Source organism: Cupressus sempervirens, chromosome 6 (genome assembly GCF_028749045.1).
Source record: "Cupressus sempervirens isolate cs-2001-9-10 chromosome 6, ASM2874904v1, whole genome shotgun sequence".
Taxonomy (NCBI): domain Eukaryota; kingdom Viridiplantae; phylum Streptophyta; class Pinopsida; order Cupressales; family Cupressaceae; genus Cupressus; species Cupressus sempervirens.
The window spans coordinates 219,178,352-219,194,794 of NC_143123.1; the positions used below are offsets into that span (position 1 = coordinate 219,178,352).

At 36.5% G+C, this 16,443-nt stretch overlaps 1 long non-coding RNA gene across 1 annotated transcript in view; it reads left to right on the forward strand.

Moving 5' to 3' along the window:
- LOC149552050 (uncharacterized) overlaps nucleotides 1-11,706 on the forward strand; it is a 29,626-nt gene extending 17,920 nt beyond the window's left edge. Inside the window, exon 2 of the long non-coding RNA XR_016352856.1 lies at nucleotides 10,767-11,706. This is a non-coding gene — a long non-coding RNA (uncharacterized LOC149552050). The remainder of the gene's footprint in view (nucleotides 1-10,766) is intronic.
- Nucleotides 11,707-16,443: the final 4,737 nt, after the last annotated feature.

Sequence of the window (16,443 nt, forward strand, 5' to 3'; positions counted from 1 at the left end):
TTTCCATGTCCCCAAATAAGATGCTGGTATTTTCCATGTCTACACAAGATGGGGAGTTGCCAATGTTGACGGTTTGGTCAACTCTTCTATATGGGCCATCAACATGGTCATTAGAAGGACTAGTGTAAACAGCTCCATAAGATGCTTCTGTCTCCCAATTTCCTGCTAGTGTACTTGTGCCGTTAGTAGTATTTCGCATATTATCATCCGAAGGTTGCTCTTCTTTTTTAGTGCTACTATCAAGTTGATTAATGTCTTCCTTATGCAATTTCTGTAACTGTCCTCTGCAAGGAGATCTTGAGCCAAATCATAGCACTTGTTTCTTATCATATCCGTCTTGTTTTGCAGCTCTAGCTGAAAGTCAACATAGTCCATGAAAGGCAATTCTTTCCGAATTTGTGGAGGGAATTTGTTGTATTCATCATATACGTGCATTATTTCAGTCCTCATATCGGGTTGGAATTTTTGGCTTAATTGCTGCTATGACTTAACAATGTCTTTCTTGACCTTTTTGTAGCCATATATTTTCCCCATTTGCAATTTGTCTAGCTGATGTTAACTACAGCCCAAACACAGGAATGAACTGGATTGATTAAGGAAGGCAAGAACCCACAAACTACTTAATCTCAGCTTCAAATGGTGACCAATGAAAGTAAATCTGCTTACAATCATTTTTCAGTCTAAGTCCTCATGATTGGTTGCCCCTATGAATAAATTATTCTCCAACTCATTGGCACTTAATTCATCATAAGCATCATCACTGGAATCAGATATAGGATCATCACCATCAGTTGATTTGAGAACAGCCGCATTTCTATTATCTTATAATGTCCCCTTTGAACAGGTAAGAAATAGGGATTGTAATGTCCTTGTGAGGTTTGCTTTGCTATGAGAAAGCTGAAAATATGTCTAGGACTGAATCTTTAGTGGGCTCCTTGCACCTGTGAGGAATGTAGATTTAATAGTCTGCTAGAGGAAGAAAATCGCTGCAATGTTTTTCTTTATATGCAAAATTGTTCATATACTGTCCAAGATTTAACTAACACAACAGATACATTATCCTTTGTGGGTAGCAAGCTGTGTGGAAGCTGTTGATTGCTTGGATATCTGTTTGAATCGGTTCTTCCATCTGCCTTGGAATGGAGACTTAAAAAGAAAATTCCAGCATGTTCAGTAGAAAAGGTATGAAATAAGGGAACCTGTTGAATTGAATTCTGAAACTGAAACTTAGATTGACCACTGCTGGAAAAACTGCTCGAGACAATCAGATTAGGATCAAAAGATTCACCACACTTTTGCAATGCCTGTAAGTCGAGGCCTCTTGTGCTGACATAATGGTTTCTTTCCTTGTTTCTGGTAGTTCTTCAAGTCTCACGGCATACATACGGAAATTAAGTAGATTACTGCCTTCTTCGAAATGTAAGCAAGGTCCCTAATACTGAACCCTGTCAATCTTCAACTTACCGTGTCTAGTTACAGTTCTTATTGTTTATGCCTCCTGCGAATACTGGTGAACGTTACCGGTTGGTGTGAACATCATCCCTATTACCGTGGACCAATGCTGATGCCGTGTCTTCACAAACGCCCACGCTGTTCTCAAAGAACAGAAGTCGCGAGCCACCCGACTGTTAACATACAGGGAAAATCTGTGTGAAATAGAACCCGACTGTCCGTCCACTGCAATATCCTTAGATGGATTTGAAAATAATTAATGCTGGTTTTGAACTCAGATTAATTTCGTCAAACAATTCGTAAACAATCTGAATATATCACTGTCTTAGCGTTAAAGGGACTACACCAGCTCAATCACAAGTTCTGAATCCATATTTGGTAATTGTTATCAGAGGAGCCACGAATGTCATATGATTCAACAATGGATCTAAGTTCAGAATACCCACTACTGCTCAAACTTACCTCTAACTTACAAATCGATGATTGTAACCAAAAATAGTTTTAGAAATTAAGCACGTATACTCAGTCTCAGACCATACATTATCACCTTCATTCTTCACAAAAACAATAACAATCAACCTTCAACATAAATGGTGTAATATCAGTTGATGAAAAAACTCAGAACAGTTACACCTGTGCAATTTAATGTTTATTGAAACTATTACTTGGAAAACAATAATATGAAGCCAGTCCAATATGAATCATTCTAGAATTACAAACTCTGTAGGATTAATGTGTTCATACATAGCCAAATGTGGGAAGTTCATACGCATGCTGTAGACATAGTTAACCACTTAACCAAAAACGATATAGTATGGAAAGCAAAATGGGCGGGTTGGAAAACAGACCCATACAGTCACGGATAGGTGGCTTCTGATATATGCGACGGCTTACATACAATGCTTATTCGTGGTGCTCGACTCCTGTTTAAACGCCGACTGTCCATGGCTTAGCCTGTGACTGTGGTTTGCACATGTAGATGGAGACTTGACTGCTCGTGGTCATTACCCAACCCTGTTCAAACGCCGACTGGAGTTGCTAGACAAGCCAACACACACGGAATCCCATTTGTTCACGCCTCCGACCCTTCACACACCCTGGCTTCCATTCGATGGTTGAAACTGCTGTGACCTAGCCCGAGCTTGGAGTTACAAAGGGGTTATCTTCGCATGCGACTTGTATTTAGCCGCTGTAAGTGATTACATTCATGCCCAGTTCACCCTGTAAATCATGTACTTCTACCTGGACGTCAACTGAAATCCTTGTAGTGCAGACTTCTTACCCTTTTAAAAACTCGGAATCACTCCCTTAATAACTCTCAGCTCAATGTTTGAAGTTCCTGTATATACCTGACTGGGAGGAGAGTGAAATCGACCTAGCACTCAAACCAATATATTTCTCAGCCTTCAATCTCTGTTGACTGTATACTGCCCACGCATGATATTCAGAATTCAGAAAATGAAATTTATTGTAGTAAAATCACTTACTTTGAATTCCTTTTTTTTTAATTGCGGATTTTTGCCTATAGATTTCCTTTCTACGAAAACAAGACTCAGGTGATGTTCAATCTCTGCTGCAAACTAACTCGAGGGTTTTCGTCCTTTGAGTTCAAAGCCAGTCACATTCAAGCAACCAAAACATGAAATGCATTGATTTCTATTTCTTCTCATAAATTCACGCGTGTTTCCACAGGATGGTAGGATTCTTGGCTTTGATACCATTGTAATATCCCCTTCCGGATATTATACTAAAAACCCTTGATACGAACTTGCAGATTCAAAATCGAAAAGAAAACCAACATTTGATATAAATTCCAGGACTTTAATCCATTTTGTAACCAACAGATTTGCATAAAAGAAAACTCAGGAAAGTTTGTTTATTTCCTCCAATATTCAGAAATACATACATAAATTAGTAATTAATCACCAATGGTTATCAAATAATGTTACTGTATTATACATCAGCAATACAATAACATGCAATTATCCAAATGAACCAATCTTATAAACAAAATTTACAGTCAGATTGGCAATGTAGATGAAACTTGTAAGAAGGCTAGGTTTGCGTCCAACCTTCAAATGCTTCTTCAAGGGTTTGCGTCCTAGAAGAAATAACCAGCAACTATTTCCACTCCCAAATCAATATTTGTTTTGAATATTATGGTCTTCGTATCATCCCAAGTGAAGTCTGATGTACCTTTATCCCTTTTCTCAATGTGATGCATGCTCTTTTAAGCAATGTGGGATAAAGAAGCTTTTTGTCCTTTAGTCACTTAAGTGAACATAGTACCTTTTTAAAAATAAAGTGACAAGTTAAATGAACTTTAATAATCACTTAGTGAGTAAACCATATAATCACTAGACATTAAAATAATTGATCAAATGAACTCGCATAAGCACGTGCAATAGCTCGTTGGAACTTCCAAATCAACAGTGGGATATCAAAAATATCGAGCTCTGTTTACTTACTAAAAATAGTAAGTATCCAAACAACCTACCAAAATTGTTCTGATGGGTCTGAAACTGGAAATGTCTAGGCCAAACCTTGCATTGAACCTTGTAAAGAATCTTTTCGCTCCCGAAACTTAGGCAAAGTGATCCGACACACAGAATTATAATGTCCCAGAAAAAGGGGACATTACATGTGCTTAAGTGTGTTATGAGTGTTTTGATTGCAATAAGACCCAAAAGTAACAAATCTAGAAGGATTGAGCCTGTTAGAGTCTAGTTGTGGGTTGAAAGTCTTGAAAGTTGCATTTGAGCAACTTTAGGTCCAGAGCCACCATGGGAGGTCAAGGGTGAAATAGGATGCAAATAGACTTGTTTGATGTCAAATAAGGCTTTAGGATGGTTCCTAGGTCTTAACCATCTTGGATAAGTTTAGGGTCTTGAAGACGAGAAATTGCTAAGTTGCTTGAAAAGTTGCAACTTTGTGGATCTTTTTGCCAAAAGTTGCAAGAATGCAATATGACCCGAGAAACAGTTAGTAATGGTCCTAATTGATCCAAGAGCACATATAAGCGTTGGAAAATTGATTTTGGGGTCAGTTGAATCAATCAAGGCAATAATTTTGAAGAATTTGCTATCTTTTCTACATTTTTTTACATGCCTCCGTACTGCATTGTGACATTTTGCAAGATTAGTGATTGGTGATTTTAGTCTTTTTTTAAAGCTTTAATTTGCACCTGGTTGCAGGTCTTGAAGTGTTATCTATTAAAAGAACTATAAATTTGTAGTGTAACTCATAACAAACCCTCACAAATTAGGGTTTTGGCATGGAAGTGGCTCTAGCCTGACATTCCATGGTCAAACTCTCAAATGGCTTGGTAGAATGTTAGGTTGGGATGTATAGTTTTCATTTTTGTCATTTCTGGTCTTTTCCTTGTTGATTTGCTATTTTTACCATGAAGCCCTAGGCTGATCACTTGGTAGTGTTGAGCTAGGGACAGCTGGTAAAGTTACCCATATAGTGAGAAAAGGGATTGCATGGTGGAGTTTGGTGTTGGATTGGAGCTTCTAAAACCTATACAGATCTTTTTCATGTGTTGGAATGATAAGCTTTTATCTTGGAAGCAAGATTGAAGCCCAAGAAGAAAATGCTGTCGGAAGGCCTAATAAGCCTAAAAAGAGCCCAATTAGGGTTACCTAACTTAGAAACAAAACACATATCCAAATTTTTGATATTGTAAAGAACCGCCAAATGGGTGTCTAAAATGGTGAAAAGATCTTATTGTTGTTCAGGAGTTTTGAAAGTTGAAGGCGAAAAACTCAAATAGGTGGGTTAATTCAATTCGGCCTACTAGTTCATCTTGTTGAATCATGGAATTGTGAACAGAGTCCATTGTTCCAATGATTAAATGGTATCAAATCCACCTAAATGAAGATAGTGTGTGTTAAGTGACGTGGAATCCTAGAGCAATTGTGGTGATAGGTCAGTTGAAGGTGGTAAAGTGCTCATCCATACTATCGAATTTTTAGGAAGGAATTAAGCTTGTGCTAGGAAATACCTTGGGAAGGTAGAACAAGGCTTTTGAGAGACTGTTACATCCCAATTTTTGACCTAGTTTGAAATATAACCATTGAAGTTCACATGAAGTCAGTTGGCAGTTTAATTTGATATAATCTGGCGAAATGGTAAGTTAGTTGGTCGTTATGATATCAAGCGCAGATGACATTTTAGTTGATCGTTAATCGCAAATTCATGAAATTAGGATGAAAAGCTAACTGTTATGATTATTTATGATTATATAATTTATAATTTAATTACGGAGAAAATTCTTGTAGGGAGCATGTTGAAGGGGGTGGAAGCATTGTCAGAAAAGGATTGGGCGGAGCATCACCATCACTGGGCAGACGGGTTAACGACCTAGTGATTTGAAACAGATTACATCTGTGGAACTGCATGAGTTATTTAAATAAATAATTTAATTAAAATATAAAACATATTCGTAGATTTTAATTTATCTTTCATTCATATCATTTTAATAAATATTTATAAACGTACATATAAATATAAAACGATTTGGCACTATTATCATTTAATAATTTGTATGAGTGATGTTAAATTGTACATTATAATAATGTTCAAATTATAATTGAATTATTATTATAATCTTCCAATTCTTTTCTTCTATTCTTTTCTTTTTTTTATAGTCGATTTAATAGTTGGTATCCGAATGGTCATCTTGGGTAGTCGAATGGTTTTCTTTATTATTGTAGGTGGCTGCAGAGACAAGCTTACTCTATATTATGGATTTCTTTGGTTGTCGGCATCCATTCTTCTTCTTCCTCTTTCAAAAAATTCAATTCTCTTGGCAATCGAACCCTTGTATTTTCATAAATTTATGAGTGAACCCGAATTCATATTATGCCATCGATTAGAATCTACCAAGCCGCAGATCTCTGAGCCGGTAGGCGGATTCATACCAAATGTCAAGGCTATCTTCTATTTAGAATTTGGGCCAAGTCACCAGGGTTGGCGGATTTAAAGTAGCGCATGTCGTTCTTAGTTTAGGTCACGTTTTGCATTCGATCTAGCAACCTATAAGAACACTGTAGCTTAGCCATGGCTGCCTTGAATCTTTATTCTCTTTCTCTGCCTTCACATTTATTTAATACAAACATCAACAAGTTTTGCAAGGCATTTTTGCAATTCCCTTATCGTGTAGAAGAAGTCATCATGCTTCGTCAATAGAAATAACTCGATTAGGTGTATTGTTGCCGAACCTATGGAGAAGACTGGTATATTTTGATGTCTTATAAACCCAGTGATTCACTGGCAGTCATTCTATCTTCATTTGATAAGCTTGTTACTTAATGAATATCTACAAATTATAGAGGCACATCCTTATCTTTTAGATAGTAGTTCCTATCTTCTATGATATAAATTATGGTGTTTGTGTGAAGTGAGTAGACAGGTAGCAATATAAATTCAACACTTAATGCTTTTATTAATCAGGGCCATACCTGTCAATCAACAAAGTTTGTGCTAATTGTCTTCTAACTTCTTGGATCTGTTTAGGCTTTTTCGTGTGGAACTAGGTTATGTAAATATTATTATATGAGTGCATGTTTTCATTATTTCCAATTTAGAAACATAAATTTAAATGCCTTGGAATTTTTATCAAAACCATTTGATGGTATTGGCATATCCTAGAAATGTGCCCGATTTCGTATATGTTATTTCATTTTGTATGAACTTAGTTTGTGAAATGTTTGGATAAACGTATAATTGACAGAACTGGTTAATCTGAGAATTCCTAATACCTGGAACTCACCTGGCTGTGTAGCCAACAAAAAGGGTGGTGAGGTGAAAAAGAGGAATCTATGATAATTGAATCCGTAATAGCTGTGACATTTCAAAACTTATCAGTTAATATGAATCAATTAATAGCTCATGCATATTCCTGTTATGGTGATCTTCTACTGTCAAGTTGTACGGTGAGTTATTTACCAGAAAGCCTAGTGGATGGTAAGATGTTCTCTGTCAATTTCGGGTAGGGAGGGCCTTTCTCATTGGAGATCATGTGGGGATATGTTATGGTCCGAGGTTGGGTGGTTAAGCCCCTGACAGTGTTTCACCTCTCTTGAGATGTCAGCCATGCGTCAGACAGAGATAAGCTATGTTTTCATTTGTTTATCGAAAATAGGTAAAATCACATTTATTTATGAGGAGCTAAGATTAAATTGAGTTATTTCATTGTTACCATTATGTAAGGGATTGATTTATAATTTATTTTTCATTTATATGAATATCGAATATAAATAAATTTCTAATCTTGAGTTACTGTCATAGATAAGTAATCGGAAGGAAAAGAAAATCCGAAGCCCTAATTGACTGTATGACAGTTGGAACCTTAAATGATACAGTGGTATTGGAAACTCTAATTGGATCTGTGGTATCGAAGCCCTAGTTGAATTCGTGGTCGCGGAAGCTCTAAAATGAATCCATGGTCGCGGAAGCCCTAAGTGGTAAAGTGGTTTCAAGAGCCCTAAATGAACCGATGGTAATTGATGCCCTAATTGGTAAAATGATATGTGATGCCCTAATTTAAATCATAGTGGTAAATAGTTGTAAACATCATATGAGTTTGAGATAGCAGTTTTTAGATGATAGTCGAGTTGTGAAATCGTTGTAGTATATTTGTGGACTAATCCAGGTGGTTGCAGAAGCATTCCTAGTTTGATTTCAATTTCAGTTTTTCCGAGGTATGTGATTTTCAAATTCGGTAGTAATTTCATTTGATGGTACTTTAAGTTTTAAAGTTAAGAAATTTTGTTTAACTGATTTTACCGGTAAATTTTATTCACATGAATATGAATGATATAACTGACTTCCTATGAAACAAAGTGATAACTGTATTCTTAAGTATGTTAGAAGTTAATTTAGACCCGGAAAATTGGGATGTTACAGAGACCTTGGGAGGCTCTTAGATTGCTAACCATTGGATGGTTATGGAAGCAAGTTGGTTAATTGAACCCTGTTGTCTAGTTGCCACAAGCTTCTCTGCATTAGCACTGCCCACTGAAAAAGTGTCTGATACAGAAAAAATACCGGTCAGACTTTTTCTGTCAGTCAGCAGCAACAAGTTTATGCACATGGAGATCATGCTGGAAATCTAGGATGGAGGATGAAATCGTAGGTGTCTATGAAGACGTGAGTCCAGAAATCTTAATCTCCAGTACACAGTAACTTTATAAGTGCAACAGTCTACATATGTGCCTCATGTGTGTCCTTTATATTATAATGAGAATTTATTCACCCACTTCGCTTGCACATAATTATGATTCCCATGATAGGAGATTGCATTATTCAATTCTTGACATTTACCAGGGCTCCTGATAGTAGGTACTCTATATGAAAAGCAACTGAAACTTCACTCACAACAGATATATAAATATAAACATTTTGTTTGAAACCTTTTATTACTTTTACATGTTGCTACTTCCTCCTGTTTTCTATTTACAAAGTTGAAGACCAGAAGCGGATACTCTGTACTACGCATTTTCAAGATGTACAAAGCATAATTACAATCGTCTTTTAAGAAACTGATAACGACTTCACCCAGCACAAGTTTTCGAATTTTAAGTTGCTTTGAGAGCATTGCATTTGTTACATTACGTAAATTGCTAATTAGAAGCTATTTTGTGTTAAAAACTGCAAAAGTATTCAGATTCACGAAACCTTGGTATAATCATGAATCAGAACACAATATAAAGCTTGTGCGCAGTCATGTGTATATAATTCTGTATATTGTCTTTGCAGCATTCTCTTTGCTTGCGTGGTATGGAAGTTTTGGACAGAGTATTATAGTTGGATATGCTCTGTTATACTTTCATGCAAACGGTGTAAGAAAATGGCATTTGCACTATTTTGGAAGACACCTCAATTTCTACTGAGCATTTTGAAAAGGGGTTTTGTCCCATTCAAAATAATTTGTAGATATTCATATCGAATGGCATTGGGTACAGAGATTGCAAAGGTTTGAACAGAGGGTAGACAAGAGTTTTGTCATGATTGTTTTCAAGGAAAAATGGTCATAAAACGTTTGTTACTGTTTGAAGGGAGGAGAATAGTCTGAAGACAGTCTTATATGTGATTAAATGATGGAAAATTGCAAAATGTGAACCAAAAATGTGGCACATAAAACTGTGTGACAAAATGAATCAAAGAAATTTCATCACAAGGAGTGCAATGAAATAGTCACTGAATACCACAAAGAGGTATCAGCATTGGGCTCTTGGAAATTGCATATCATGGACTGCACATAATGCATTTGACAGAATGATTAAGGCCTGTGAAATGTGGAATTACAGACAGCAAAATCTAATTGTTTGATAGAGTCTCTGAGGAGGTGTTATATATAATGGCAGATAAACAGAGCTTGTGTATCATTTACTTGACAAAATGCTTCAATTTTTGCAGGTATATATGTGCAATGTGAAGCACAGAATGTGTTCAAATTGTTTGATAGAATGCTTATATATTAACTGTGAAAATTTTGACATGAGATACCTCATGTAAGTTGTTTGACAAGATCAGTCAATGCTGAAAATGTGATCTTGAAGGATGATATGCATGCAAAGTGTGGATGTGCTGAAAAAGCACGTGGACTCTTCCTTCAAAGAATTGTTGCCTCATGATTGCATGGTGTGCACAGAACGCGCCTAATGAAGAGGCACAATAATATTTCAAAAGTATTGCAGGATATTAACAAAAATGGACTTACCGAAAAGGCTCCACAAACTTTTTAGCAAATGCATTCCACACATTTAAAACTAAGTTTGTCAACTTTTTTCACCTTCCTTTCCGCCCGTCCCAAAATGGCAACCTGGGAACAAGGTGTGGGCACCCATTAAAGCATAAGGGAAGGGGGTTTTCCATCACATACTATAGTTGTACTTACAGTGATGTGTATGAAATAAAGCTTAGATTTAGACATTTTGTGTCTACTGATTTTAGGCCAAATTTATCTATTCACCATTTGATCAATTTTAGTTGGGTGTCAAGTATCACAGACTAGTTAGGGATTCTTTGAGCTTTGTTTTTTGTAACAAACCATAAATCTGGTCAGTGGGTTCAATATTAAACTTAGATCTGACCAGAATCAGGTGCAACAATTCTTTTTAATTGCTATCTCTGTAGTTTTGATCAGAATCATCAATGTTTGTAGTTATTTTACTTGATCTTAGGAAATGGGGAAAAAGGTTGAAAAGATGTAGGTACTCTAAAGATTAGTTTCTTAGCAGTCTAGACTCTAAAATGACATAATTTGAATAGCCTTCTCTTACCATAGTTTTGTTGACTCTGTGCAGAAGACTGTAAGACCATGTGCAGGAAATGGGGAGAAGGAATTGTTAATAAGAAGATTCAGTAAGAATCAAATAATAAAGAGAGTATTTCCTAATATAATATGAGCTACCATTGGAATTCGAATTTAGCAGTTGGATTGAGACAGAAACATGCATTTTGATTCATCTCCTTTGGAATTTTTAAAAGTAGTCTGTTGTGCTGTCACCTAATTTATGTGTTGTTTTTGGGTTTCCCAGAGCTTTGTTCGGTTTTAGAAGGATGAAGTCAGTTTGGAAAACCTCGCAAACTAAGAACGTACATTAGGTTAAACAAACCCAAAAATTGTCCAGACATACCTTATTAATGTGAATGGTTGAGTTAATGAGTAAGTACCGTTTCTTCTGGGTTTTTCCTCGTAAAGGTAATTATTGTAAAGGGGAAGGAGGAGGGTGGGGGAGGGAGGAGATTATATTATTACTATTTACTTTTACTATAGTCCCGTCCAATAGGTCCAGGCCATCTCTTTTCCTTACCAGCAGAAGGCTATATCCTGGTGAGTGCAGCTAGCTTGCCATAAACCTTCACAAGTAAATAAAGTAGCACACTGCTTCTGGACCCAAGATGCAGCAGCCCAATCAGAGCGAAAAGGCCTCACAAACACTTCTGTCAGAAGATGACAAGGAAGCCTATCAAAACTCATTCTCTTCAGCTTTATCATTGTAAAAAATACCTAGCATTACTGAATATCTAAATGAGCTGAGGCATTTTTTGTGGGCAATGCATGGGAGCTACCTTCTTATTAGATATTGAAGAGCAACCTTCTAACATAATTGTAGAAATGTTTGGTTCTTGAATGGACAGTTGCACTGATGTTATAAGTTGTAAATTGCAATCTTTGCTTTGTAAATTTGTGGTTCAGAGGAACTATGATTAAGTAATTCAAGATTCCTTCATTTAAAGAAATTTTATTTTTTCTGAGCAGAAACCTTGAATAGAAAGGGTACCACTACACAAAACTCCATGATGCTCTAAACTTACCCAAAACATCTGCTAGTGGTGTTGTGATTCAAGTAGACATGTTGTATAGGGACCTATGTAATGCATTTGTTCTACTGAGAGTAGTTACTAGAACAGATGCAAGTGGTTTTAATATAATTTCGTTCATGTCATTTTTTCCAATGGAAGCAAAAGGAACATGGATTCACTCACATTGCCTGCACACAGCAAACAAATCAATATTGTATTTAGTTGAACTTTTCCAAAACATTCTTGAACTAAAGTTTGATAGTGGCTTGGGGCTAAGTTTTAAATAAACACACACTTTGTGGAGTTGGAAAGGCTAGTTTAAACATCAAGTTCTTGTAAAACAGGCTTTCAGAAAAAATAACATTTCTTAGGAAACACAATTTGAAGAGACAGATATGAATCTTTTCCTGTAGACATAGTGCTAAGGAGTTTTCGACAGCATCAAATTGTATGAAAATAAATTTTACCTTTTGATCAGTTCTGTTAACAAATAGGTGTTTGGATCCACCTGATGCATTTTCTAGTATGAAAGTAGTCACCGGTCTTAAGTATTCCAAATTTTTATTCATGTAAGTAATGCATTTCCACATAGAAAATTGAAAAGAAAATCCATGATGTTGACTGCGCAAACTAAACACCCTAATTTGGATAAAGTCGTGACATGTTAATTTTTATGTTGAAAAATATTTTGTATCACTGTAAAATAAAGAACCGAAGTCAGCATGCTCTATTGACATAAAAACTATTAGAAATCAAGGGAAAAAGGCTTTATTGTAGTTGTGATAGCATGAAGAAAGGGACATTGCTTTCTAGACATGCAGTTTCCATTCCCATGGTAACTTTGCAAAGATTAGTATTTTTTTGAATAAAACTAGTGCTTGCACCAGATGGGGTGCAATGGTGTAGCCGATTGTGATGGATAGGGGGATATGTTTATGAATACCATACCCTGCTTTCGTATAGCTTGGAGTAGTATAAAAATAAGGAAGGATGTGGACTTTTTCATGGAATTTTTTTATGTGAAAAATGGTGGAGGGGCTTATATTGGATTGTGACACCTGCTTGCACATCACATATTTTCCCTATCTTTGCACTCTAAGATTTGGCTCTGATAGGTATGAAGGGCGAGAGGATTATTTTTAATTCCTATTGCTAAAATCTCAACCTTCATTTCTGCTCACAGGGGATTAAACCGCTTGGTTTGTAGGATTTTGTGTGCAGTCAGAGAAGGAAGAGAAATGTGAAGAGAATAAATGAGGCAATTCTGAGAGAGGGGATGTAGCTATAGCAAGGGACCATCTGGTTTCAAGGATGGAAAAGTATGAAAATTCAAAATGAAGCAATACTCTTGAGATGCCCATCTCTAGAGACAAAATAAGTAGTCACACCAGTCTGCTGACAACAAATTAATGATTTCCAGATACTGTTCATAGGTTCATTTGGAGCTACAGTGTGACAAATTTCAAAAAGAAGCAACTGGAGTAACATCCGAAATGGATAGGAACAGAATGAAACTATCGAAGCCATGATCCATGACGTCACATGAGACCCGATGACTTACACTTTCAAGGAAGAATATTCATGAGATTGCTAAGATAATTACAGCAACTAATCTGGCGGGTGGGACAGGTGCCTCTGATATTCTGAAAAAGAAAATTTTCCAGTATTGATAAATTTTTACAGAAACCATGATTAGACCTATCTCCTGCCAGAAAAAGACTGTAACATGTACAAAAGATGCAGTGCATTCAAACAGAAGTGGCAGCCCCAGGAGGGCCAACTTTACCTGTCAATTTACTCCATCCCCTCAGGAACCAGATGCCGATTTTGTCTTTATGACTGAGTAATGCAAATGAAGAGGATCAGAATGACCCTTCATATTATTTACTCAGTACAGTTTTTTTTCGTTGATTTTTAAAATATGATTTGTTAAAGTGCTTTTAACCTGCAAATATAATGTTGTTTTCTTCTAGGATTATTTAAGGGTGTGTAAATGCACCTGTACAGAGAGCACAACACATTTGATTTAGTAGATTATTTAAAACTCCTTATCAGACTCACTTATCCTTAAGGTTTATAGTATAAAAACCTACATACACTTAACTACGCAATGAGCATCAATGAACTTGGTTTTGATGTGGGATGAGTATGAATGAATTTGGTTTTGATGTGGGTGCATCACAATTGCTTCCTTTCCTTATATTTCTATTCAGAACAACAGAGAGACCTGAAATAGTGTGTACAAGGGAAGTGAATAGACGATTACGCTTCTATTCCGAACAACAGAGCAACCTGAAACAGTGAGTATGAGGGAAGTCAATAGACAATCATGCAGCCTGAAGTGACTACTTGAGACCAGAAAATGAGAGATAGTGTTCAACTTTCCAGTTCTTGGCATGTATTCAGAGTGGACTGACAGCTTCCATTCAGTTTTTTGTGTGTGGACTAGAGAATAGAAAGCAATTTCATAATGGATTTTCAACATTTTCCAATGCAAATTACTTAAAGCTTTAATGTTCAGATTCAGTTGCATATTGGTACAAGGGTCTCTAAGAAAAAGGAAGTGGTTCCTGAGTTCAAATCTGGGTGTTGAAGATTACTAGACTGTTTGAAACTCTATGTTGGGTACAAGTTATCTTTGAACCCATAACACAAAAGACATGTTTGATGGATAAGAATAAATTTGGTTTTAATGTGGATGATATAAGCAAGGCAAGCTCCATTTGTTTTCCTTGCTTTTGCAGAATGATAGTGAGATATGTGAGCATGAAGATGAGGACGATGAATTCTCAGTCACACAAAATCTTTGCTCAGTATTTTCAGTGAAAGAAATCAGAAATAGCGCACGACATAAAAATAAGCCATCCATTGCTTTATGACTGACAAACAAATGGAACAAAGGTTCTTCAAACTAACCAGATGGTGCTGGAGAATGTGAGGCTCTTATTGGACATATGTAGCATCTAATCAACATCTACAGTTGATAAAATCTTATCTTTCTCTTCTTGTTCTCTATCTGTGTTGTATTTGCTAGACTTTATAGAATGTACATATACGCATAATAAGCAAGAAATATTTTTCATTATTTAACACACTGAATATTCTCCGCCTGCACCCTAATATGCAAATAAAGAGTTTCAGTAGTGATTAGTTGCTCGAGATTCTGTGATGAAATAAGGTCCCTGGTTTTTTAGAAGCATTGATTTAAGAATTATCATAGAATTAGCATCTACAGCTCTCTCACTTTCCCAATCCTTCAAAAAGGATATATTTGGGTACAAATTCGTTTGCCTTTCCAATGTAGATAGCATAAAATCCCAAATCAAACAATACCAGGTAAATTAGTGGAAGAAATTAAGGACAATCTAAACAATAAATACCCCCTAATTTTGTAGAAAAATCTCTCAAACCACATCAAGGGTGACAAACAATCTAAATGTGAGACAATTTAAAGATGAAAGGGAGAGATGTACCATTGCTGAAGAAGAGAATGCACGATCAAATACTGACACCACTCTGCTCCCTACAAAACTACTCTCTGCAACAAGAACCGGGCAAAAAAAACTCGCAGGCTAAACACAGAAAAGTAAGTATGATATAAATGAATGAAAATCCTGATGAATTAGATATGAGAAAGATGGACAGATATAATGAATTGGTTAATACTGAGCACCTTGTTTGATTTTACTTTCTAGCTGTATTTTGTGTCATACCTTTACCATCAACATTTATTCAAAAAGGTTCTCGAATCTTTTCAATGAAAGATCACCCTCAGCCCATTCTGCAGTTGAGCATTCCATAGGACTCCATTTCATATGAAGAATTTTGTTAAATAGTTTACGTTATTCCACATGTGCATATCTGGCAAACTCTGCAATCTACGAGGCAGTATTTTGGATATTTTGTCAAACAGTTTATTGTTCTTGTCCGTGTTTACAATATATAGTTAGTTGCTGCTTTGGGTTTGGGGACAGATTTGGCTTTGAGAATCTGGTTCGTGGTTTTGTACTGCGTCTGGTCAACAAAGGCCACTTGATCTTATACCGCTACCCCTGGATGTCCCCGTGGGAAAGGCCCTACCAGGTCGTGTGGTGGATGTGTTGGGAGTCTCTATTGATGGAAAGGGGGCACTACAAGTAGATAGCGATGCAGGAACAACTTCCTCCTCCATATGCAGGGGACATAGGAGAGCAGAGGGGGCATATCTAGTATATAGTTGTAGTACGGTCTTTGAAGTCTAAAGCAAAGGGAATTATAAGGAATAGTAGTTTGGGTGGTTGTTTTTGTGAATTCTTGTATTCTAAAGGGGCTCCAATTGCTTGTTCGCCCTCTATCTATCAGGGAGGTGAGAGATGCCGCGTTTCAGCAGCAATCGGGTCACTCATGTCACGTATGGGGGAAGCCAAGTGTTAGGTAGCAACCATGTTACTTTTTAGATGGATGGCCATAGTGATGCAGTCCATACTATGATATGTTACATGAGTGAGCCAACCGGTGACCTAATCATGTTGTTGAGGTTCAAATGCAGAGAGGGCTTGGTTGGTGAAACGTCAAATATTGGCTTATAATGAGGTACTCATCTTACTCCTCTAAACACCCATCTACAACATAATGGGTTCCTCTTCAACATCACCTTTCCAAATACATAGAAACAAATGAGATTTTGGGACCCTT